Genomic DNA, 9,762 nt, shown 5'->3' with positions numbered 1-9,762 from the left:
CTCTCAATTCAAATAAAAGTATCTATTCTGGCTACTACAAAGAGACTAGCGGCCTGCATTGGTTCCATCTTTATCTGTACATTTAATCTCCTTCCTCTCCAAGTTAGAACAGTCAAATGCAGACATCATTCCACTCCCAGTGCCATGCTGCTTTAGCCTTGTTTTAGGGTGAACAACAACGTTGAGAGCAGATTCCCATTTTCAGCTGGGAGCAGAGAACTCACTCTGCCCATAATTTGAGTAGTTACAACTCCAGAGAGTTGTACCACAGCACTCCTTCCACAACTGGAGCTAAAGAAAAGTTTTAGAATCATAGGATAGAATCACAGAATATTCCAAGCTGGAAGGGACTCACCAATCCCACCCTGTGCACCCCTGGGAGCATTGTCTAAATACTCCTGGAGCTCTGTCAGCCTTGGGACCACTTCAGCCTCCTCTTTCCCACTCTGCCCCCCTTCTTCCTTGCTAGGGGACTCAGCTAAAGCTGACCACACACAAAATCAAGAATTCCTGAAGAAATTGTGCTAGGAACACTGAAACAGGCAATGGGGCCAAGCAAAAAAGGAGTGGTAGCCTGCACTAGGTACAAATCATTTCAGATCTTGCAGTGTGAGAAAAAAAGCACATTTTTAGCCACAAGTTAAGGAAATCTGCCTCGACTAACTGTGATCAATAAATTTATTACACCTGCAGAGCACCTTTGTTTTGGCTTTTGTGAGCCCTTTTAAATGTTCCTTTAACTATACTTTGGTGATCAAACACTGAAGGTGCAGGAACAGTTTTTCTCCAGGCAGTCAAGGTTCCCTTCTGTTGTTGGGAGCCATTTCTTATGAACAATTTTTAATTAGAGAAAATCCAATAATTAATTTAGTGAGAGCTACCTGGATTATTTCAAAGTCCTTAGAGGGACTACGAGGTCATTAATTCTCTGTAACTTTCTCCTGCATATTTACTCTGGAAGGAAAACCATGGTTTCTGTAACAAACTTCAAAAGGAAAGGAAATTATCCACTTTCCCATCCATTGTGAAGAAAGTAAAAACCTGTAGCTTAAACCATAATCTTTTTGTGACACAACTTGATACTAAAACCATGTTTGGTTAGTTAATGTAAGAGTTGGGAAGCACTGGAATAAATTATACAGGAGGCTTCAGGCACTGAAGTTCTGTGAGAACAAAGCAGACTGACCAACCTCTGCCAGCAACTGCATTTGGATAGTGCTGCCTTGCTGGAAGAAAATGGGATAATTGGTGTTCCAGCAGCCCCATTTTCTGTCACTCTGGATGTGCTGGGTTTTATGACCTTGTACAATGCACAAAAATGGACAAGTATGGAGATAAATCTTTAGAGACAACATGCAACAAGCCAAAAAAGTATTGTTTATCCTTCCATGAATTTCATTAGAATAGTGCCATGCCCTGTGGGCAATAGCAGAATCTGTGGGACAGTTAATGCATGTTTGTTGGCAGATTTTGGATAAGACTTATCTCTCCCAAGAGGTCTCAATAATTCTTTTTTTTTTTGGCAGTGGGGGTACATTGCAGTGGGTTTGGTTTAATGTAGCATGAGGTACTCTGCATATTTAGAGATTTTTAATCACCAAATTCTTCTTAAGCTTTCAAATCACCAAATCTTTCCATTTTACATGTGATTATGTATACTTGGTATTTAACTGTCAATATTTTTATTCAATATTGCATTTGCATGCATATGATGGGATCTAATGGGTTTCTATTCTCATAAAATAGACACAACTTGGAAGCTTATTGGACATTGAAGGGTTGAAGCAACCCAAATTTTTAAGTACTTCACTGTCCTGGTTTTACCCTTCTTAATGTTTTCTTGTTTTTTAACCAGCTCTGTTGAAACAGTTCATTTGCTTGTGTTTTGGGGTATCATTTTTGCTTTGGTTATTAAAATTTATTAGCCTTCCCTCATTGAGCAGAGATAATATTGTTATTTGTGAGAGTTAGAATTCATAACATGTTCTGGAGGAAACATTTATTGCCTTGTAGGCTGCAAACTGCAGTGGAGCTACCTCATAACTGAGTCTTCCACAAGTGCTTGTGGCCACATTCTGACATCAACAGCAGCATCAGAAAAGTGAAGAAATTCTGCTGGCCTGATGGGGATTCTGGGTGGGAAGCTGTTGTGGGACTGAGCTGAATTCCAGCCTAGGTTGTACAAACATTGGCATTGGGTGAGGAACATGCAGATCATTCTTCCTCCCCGCCACTGGATTCTGAAAGTTAATAACATGAATTGCTGATACCAATTGATTGATTTCATTTCAAATTTTCCATGTCCTGCAGGCGCTCCCTGTTAATTATTCGTTAGATACTTTCATCAGTTGGATACAAAAAGAGATAAAAAGAGATAAAAACTCTGTGTCCTGTGAAGACAGAGAGGGGCAGGTGCTGAGTGACTATTTAACACCCTGGGAAGTTCCAGATGTAGTTTTAAGACTCTGTAATAAAACTGAAGGCTTATTTTAATTGTTTTAGTGTTTTCTACTGGTCATTAGGATAGGATTAGGGTTGTGTCTCACCCTGATTGATGGAAGCAACAAAAGTAAAATGTCTTCTAGACATAGCAATGTTGCCGGTCCCAAAATATTTTTTTTCTTAATGATTTGTCAAATTTTCCTAAGGTTAAACTAGAAAAATATATAAGACTACCTCAGAAATGCACAAAATGCTCAATCTGTGCCATAAGCAATGATCGACATTTTTTCTATTTTTCAAATACTACTCCTTATTGCTAATTAAATATCTGAGCTTGCTCCTAACTCTACTCAGATTCCTGTTAGAATGAGTCTGAGCTCTACTCAGATTCCTGTTAGAATGAGTCTGAGCTCTACTCAGATTGCTGCTAGAATGAGTCTGAGCTCTACTCAGATTGCTGCTAGAATGAGTCTGAGATCAGGCACTTCGTGTACAGAATTCATAAATGAATTCAGAATGTTCATAAACATCAGTGCCTTGACCAGAAGTTGGCAGTAACTGCACAGAGCTTTAGAAAAGCATCCACAGTAGTCCAACAGATCTCTAAAAAAAAAGGCAAAATTACTCCCTCATCCCAAACCATCTTTCATGAACTGTTGTTAGTATAAGTGTCTCTCTACTCACAAGCATGTCACCACTTCAAATATACAGTTGATTGCTTACTTACTTCTGAGAGAGACCCTGGGGTTTTCAGCTGGAAAATGTGATGGCCCAGAGATGCTCTAGAAGTCCGTGGTCTTGAAGGGAAACCTTGGTTTAGGTATGGTCCTTAATAAAGCTTCCTGTGCCCAGGGAAATGCTTCATGCAAAATAATCCTCTTAACAAATGTCTTTGTGTGTCTTCTGCATGATCCCCCATCAACCATTGGCATGCCAGGCTTAGGCATCTACTCCAAAAAGCTTTAGAAAGGAAATTAATCTCCAGCAAGAATATTCTGCCTATGTGCTGTTCTTACAGTGGTGGATTCTGGTACCTTTTGAATGTTTTGGTGGGTTTTTTTTAAGATTATATAAAATAATTTCCCTGGGTTTTTTTTTTTTCTTTTTTTTTGAATATAAATATCTGAGAAAACAACCATTTTGTTTGTAATGGTTTTGGGCCCAGAGCAATGAGAGGCTGAGAAACTCTGAGGGATGCTATAGCACTGAAATCACTTGCGATTTCTTCAGAAATACATGAGATCTCAAAAAATGAACTCATTAAAGAAATGTACAATGTTCTGATGTTAACGAACAGCCTTCATTTTAAATCAATATGAAATTGCAGAGAAGTTCTACTCCAGATCCATTTGCCTCCTTTGTGGTGACTTTACAATGGTTGTATTGAATTTCTGAGCTTCAGCAGCTGCCAGGGCTGAATTGCACAGTGGCAGTCCCAGTGTGCTGCTGCAGGCAGCACGTGGAGTGTTTTGCTGTGACAGGGGGCTGTGTTGGAACAACGGGGACACTTGTGACACTCAGCCACTCATATGGACTCCTGCAAGGCTTTGTTACTAAACAATGAATGAAGTAATGAGGAGCTCTCCTGCTATTTAGCTTAACAGGACAGGAGAGAGACTCAAATATGTTTAATAGCACGGAAAAAAAAAAAGAGTTAATGAGCTACTTTCTTAGTTGTTGACAAGTAAGAGCTCTGTATTGACAAAACCACAATCAGGCGTCAGGCAAACAATCATTGCATTCCTGTGTTCACAATGGAAGAAATCACCAAGTAATAGCAGTGCTTCCAACAATGCTGGAAGAAAAGCTCCCTCTCCATCCTCTACAGCTCCTTTATAATCTCCTGACTCCTACAAAAGCAACTGCAGGACAGTGAGACCAGAGCTGGAAGGTGCTTGGAGCAGCCTGGACTAGTGGAAGGTGTCCCTGCCCATGGCAAGGGGAGGGACTGGATGGGCTTTAAGGTCCCTTCCAACCCAAACCATTCCAGAATTCCTTGATTTGATTATAGCTTCAATTAGAGAGCTCACGGGGCCCAGGCTTTTACAGACACCGCCATGGATGTGAACATATCCAGAAGTTTTCAACAATTCTCCCTTTCTTCAATTGATTTGGATGCTTGATGCCACTCCAAATATTCCTGACCTTGAGAGCAGATCAGCTGGAGAGTTCCAACAAATCCACCATTCACCAGGGGCAGTGACTACTTTTAGGCTGAATTTGCAGCAAATTTTTGTGCTGCTGGTGGTACCACAGTGAAGGCACAATATTTTCCTTTGCTTTTCTGCCAGGTTGCAAAAGAGAATAAAGATGGACTGCTCTTTTCACTGCTCTTTCCCATCCTCAAACTGGCTTAGGGTGGTGTTTGTCCTACCCAAATCCTCCTGCAGTTGTGTAATTCAAATTAGAGAAGCAACGTTTTTCTCACCCTATTTAAATAGCACAAAATGGGTCCATTACGTACCCCTCTGGACTTCCTGGAAATGAAGCAGACATTAATTCTGAAAGATTAATTGAAACATTACCTCTGGCACCAATACAGGTGCTTCAGCTCTTTATTGATTTGAGTTTGGCATTGACACCCAGCTTCCATTTCAGGTGATGATGTAGAGCTTGGTGAGAGAATAAGAAAGATCTTGTTACTACAAGAACAAGGAGTTACTGAGGTGAATATACATGTGACAGATACACTCTCCTAAATCTTCCCACATATGAGATCCCTCACAGTTGTTATCATTCACCAAGGAGAGTCAGAAAAAGTGGTTTGCAGTAGAAAAACCCATTTCATTGGAAGCCAAATACCTCATGGAGTTCTGTCTGTTTTGACAGCCTTTCTCACTGAAAGTTTTATGAGGTCCTTGCAATAGTGCTGGTAAAAACAACTGGTGGTGGAGAAGATGCAATGAAAACCAAACCTCTCCCCAAAAGCTAGGTTTCACAAAATTATGTAGAGGGTTAAGACTTTTAAGGCTTAAAATCTTCTCCAAATTAAAATGAAAAATGATTGGAGGCATCCCTAAAATTTATTTCTGTTCTCTGATAACCATCTCTGTTATTCACACAGCTGTCAAATGATGCTATAAATGATGCACATAGCTTCCTTCAGTCCTCTGCTAATTGTTCAGATGTGAAAATGAGAATTAGTACAGATTATTTAATCTCAGACAGTTGAGAAAAAAAATTAAAAATAAGAAGAGAGAAAAAAAAATACATTTATCTAAAGGAAGAGGTGTAGAACAGCTGTATGAGACTGAAGTACTTACTGCACCTGAACTCAAGGCTAAGGCAGTCTAATTCCAGGTTTAAGAACAGAATCAGGGAAATGGAAAAGCTCTAGAGGTGTTTGGAAGTTAATGATGCAGCATTGTAGTAAAGCCCAAATTAAATTCCCCGTTTTCTCAATAGAAGCACATTAAAATAAAAGCACTTCATAATAAAGGTGTCTTATGTTGCTTCATTGTTGCTCCCTGTTAATGGGTTTTCTTTTCTGGTTTTGCTGCCAAGCAATGACATATGGAGGGTTTCCTGCTCATACTTCTATGTGAAACATTTTCAGGACAAAAGAAGGGATAGAGTAGCTGAAAATATGAAGCAAGTGCAGAAACTGATCAAAACTTAAATGAAGTAGAATGTGTCAAATTATGTACTCTGACTGCTGGACATTACTGCCAGCAAAAGAAAAAAGAAGGGCAATTGGTCTCATTCAAGTATCCTTCCTTGTCCCAGTTGCTCTTGACAGTGGGATTGGTCAGTAACTCTGATCTCTGCATCATTATTTAGGAAATTAAATGTAGCCATCCAAGAAGTTTGAGTCTCTGGAAGTTCTGCTTGGTTATCCTTACTTGCACAGGATGTTTAGGACAGAGGCTTAAGGTTTCAAAATGTAAAATATGATCCTGTTGTTTTCCCACATCTGTGACTGTACCCATGCAGATAAGCAGAGGAAGAGAAAATTATTATGCCCTGTTTGCTTTAAAAGAGCCTTCTTTCCTTCTTCTTTCCTTCTTTCCTTCTTTCCTTCTTCTTTCCTTCTTTCCTTCTTTCCTTCTTTCCTTCTTTCCTTCTTTCCTTCTTTCCTTCTTTCCTTCTTCTTTCCTTCTTTCCTTCTTTCCTTCTTTCCTTCTTTCCTTCTTTCCTTCTTTCCTTCTTTCCTTCCTTCCTTCCTTCCTTCCTTCCTTCCTTCCTTCCTTCCTTCCTTCCTTCCTTCCTTCCTTCCTTCCTTCCTTCCTTCCTTCCTTCCTTCCTTCCTTCCTTCCTTCCTTCCTTCCTTCTTCCCCCCTCCCGCCCTCTTTATCCCCTCATCTTATCATCTCATACTATACTGTACTATACTATTAAGAAACTCTGTAACCCTTCCAGCCAGTCCAATACAGCTTTGACCTAAGTGGTCAATCAAACCAAACACCATCCAGTGTCCAATCAAGAAATCACCCTTTGGTAAACAAATCTCCATGGCATATTCTACATGGGCACAACAGCAGGTGCAACAAGTGGAGATAAGAATTGTTTCTCATTCTTTCTCTGATCTTCTCACAGCCTTCCCTGGGAAAATGCCTGGGAAAGTTGTGCCTGCTTCCTGTGACCAGAGAGCTGCTGCCACAGCGACCTGCTGATTAATTGTAGTTTTCACAGAATCACAGAATATCCTGAGCTGGGAGGGACCCAAAGGAATCATTAAGTCCAACCCCTGTCCCTGCCCAGACACCCCAACAATCCCACCCTGTGCATCCCTGGGAGCGTTGTCCAAACCCTCCTGGAGCTCTGGCAGCCTTGGGGCCGTGCCCATTCCCTGGGCAGCCTGGGCAGTGCCCAGCACCCTCTGGGGAAGAACCTTTCCCTGATCTCCAGCCTCACCCTGCCCTGATACAACTTGAGGCTTTCAGCATCTGCACTGTGGGTGTCTGCCCCACTGGGGTCTCCCCAAACTCTGCAGGGGAATCTGGAGCACCTTCTCCCCTTCTTCTCTCTCTTGGATATTTCTGGGCGGTTTTTCCCAATTCCTTCCTCACTCTTAGTTTATTTTCAAAGCAGGGATATGGTAGAGTTTCATTAACAAATTAAATAGTTGTTCTGTTTGGTGCATATTTGGTGCTCAGTCGATACAATAATTAATTCAAATTAAGGTTCTGTTCCAATTAGCACAAAGCACATATGAACTAAGATAAAAATGGTGGATATGTTGAGTGAAGAGTTTACTCTTTTCCAAAACAAGTATCTTCTCAAGGAGCCAAGATGCTGTAGCAGATATAGCTTTTTGATTTCAAAAATTAAAGTTCAGCCAAGGATATCAATAGCTCTTTGATTAGTTTTAAGCTTCCAAGTAAAAAAAAAACCACCAGTAATCAGGAATATATATTAGCATAAATTACACATAATAAGAATGATAAGAAAAACAACAATCTGGCTTAAAACAACAATCTTGAAATCTTAAAAAGCATGAGATTGCATTGTAATTCAGTGTTTGAGTTAGTGTATTGTTTTTAATTTTTCCAGGCAAGGACTTTCACCCACAGATATCAGTTTTACCCAGGGCAAGGACAGTGAGAGGATTTTTGTCAGCCACAGAAACTGGAGGTTTTAATTATCAGAAACTTTTATATATCAGATGGCTTTGGCAGCTTAAAAATCTTTGGATTTTTCTTTCAGCTCAAGCCTGGTATGGGACATGCCACCTGGAAAGCTATTCCCCACAATATTCCCATTATATCACCAATTATTTCTAGCCTTGAGGATATCAAGTTTTTTGTGTGCACATAATGAAGACTCACTCCATGACAGCTTTCCAAGACCTGGACTTTAAAACAAGTCTGGTATCATCAGCCTTACAGTAAAATCCCTGAGCTGGCAAAACAACAGAACTTTCTAAAGGAGTCAGTGCAGCATGTCTCTAACGGGGAAAATAGACGTTTGCTACAAGGAAATTAAAAAAAAAATAATAAAAGAAAGAGAAAAAAATGGCTAATCAAAGCAATGACTTACTTTTACTTGTATGATTCATTCCCTTAAATAAACAGCAAGTAAAAATCAGCCTCCCTCTAGCTGCAAATTGGCCAAAGCATGCACAGATCAATCTTGATCACTCTTGATAATGGGTTTTTTCCACTGAGTCCATTTCACCCAGCGTGCAAAGTGCAGCTCCTTACTCTCAGCTTAATGCATTTAATAAAACTTAATTAAACATTTGTAAGCCTAATGAAGCACTCTGGAAATGAAAACAAAGGCAAGCCAACATCCTTCTAAATGGAAACTTAGCCATCAGAGTCCTACTGAAAAACCTGTGTGCTGAGCTTTTAATGTGTCCTCTGGGGACACCAGGGTACATCAGGGTGGCACTGACAGTCCTCTTACAGTATCTTATTTATTTCTTTTTATTAGCATGTCAGTCAGATAGAGGTGTTTTATGTTGCACTGTGTATTCCATCCGGAGCTGGACAAAATCAATGTAGAGGTAACAAAGAGGACAAATCCCAAATATTTAACTTTTGCAAAATGCACCATGTGCAGTGAATTCATTTATGGTAGGGACCTTCATACCAGTGAAGGAAGATAAAAGTGGATAAAATATTATGGGTTTAAATATTATCATTAGTGTTCCTAATTATTATTATTATTATTATTATTATTAGTGTTGTTGTTGGTTGTGGAGTTTTAATTTTTTTTTTCCTTAGGGTTGGGATTAAATGTGTGAGATGGTATTTTTTCTCTGGATTTAGATTCATTTTTATTAGTTTTTATTTAGTTATTAGTTTATTTATTTAGTTATTAGTTTTTATTTATACTATGATTCTATAAATTGTGAGGTTTATAGTATTTTATTTTAATAAACTGAAAATGGAGTTGCATTTTTTAATAAAGTTTTTTAAGGATAAATTGTTTAATTAAGAAATTATACTTAAATTATTTTTATTTTTAACTTAATGATTAACTACTTGTGGTTTGTAATGTGATTTTTTTTATTTAATTATATAATACTATTTAAACTTATAAAGAAGGTGAAGAAGAAGGATTACTTTTTTCTTCTAAAATTTTTATTTTGCTTTATATATATTATATTATAAAAATTTAAGTTTTCTACTGTGTGATATTACACATGTTTATTTAAACTATACACTCATAATCTTAGTTTTATTGTTTAATTTTGGAAGCTTTCTCTATGGCTTTAGGTTAAATGTAGTGTTTTCTTGGGGGTCAGTCCTTGTCAGCACAGAAAGTCTAAAACTTTCAGCAGCCAGGGTTAAAACAGTTGTTAACTTTTGTGTAACAGTATTCTACTCTTTATTTTTATTCCAATAATTTGATCTGAACCAATATTAATTCTCT

The 9,762-nt window shown here is 38.7% G+C and overlaps 1 long non-coding RNA gene across 1 annotated transcript; it reads left to right on the top strand.

The window, feature by feature from the left end:
- The first annotated feature begins 3,929 nt into the window (after positions 1-3,929).
- On the top strand, positions 3,930-8,702 carry LOC137478960 (uncharacterized). The gene is made up of 3 exons (XR_011001898.1): positions 3,930-4,213; positions 4,985-5,058; positions 7,936-8,702. It is a non-coding gene; the product is annotated as an uncharacterized lncRNA (long non-coding RNA).
- Positions 8,703-9,762: the final 1,060 nt, after the last annotated feature.

Source organism: Anomalospiza imberbis, chromosome 9 (genome assembly GCF_031753505.1).
Source record: "Anomalospiza imberbis isolate Cuckoo-Finch-1a 21T00152 chromosome 9, ASM3175350v1, whole genome shotgun sequence".
Taxonomy (NCBI): Eukaryota; Metazoa; Chordata; class Aves; order Passeriformes; family Viduidae; genus Anomalospiza; species Anomalospiza imberbis.
Note: the sequence above shows the minus strand (reverse complement) of the source record. Positions and strands in the feature narration are given on the sequence as shown.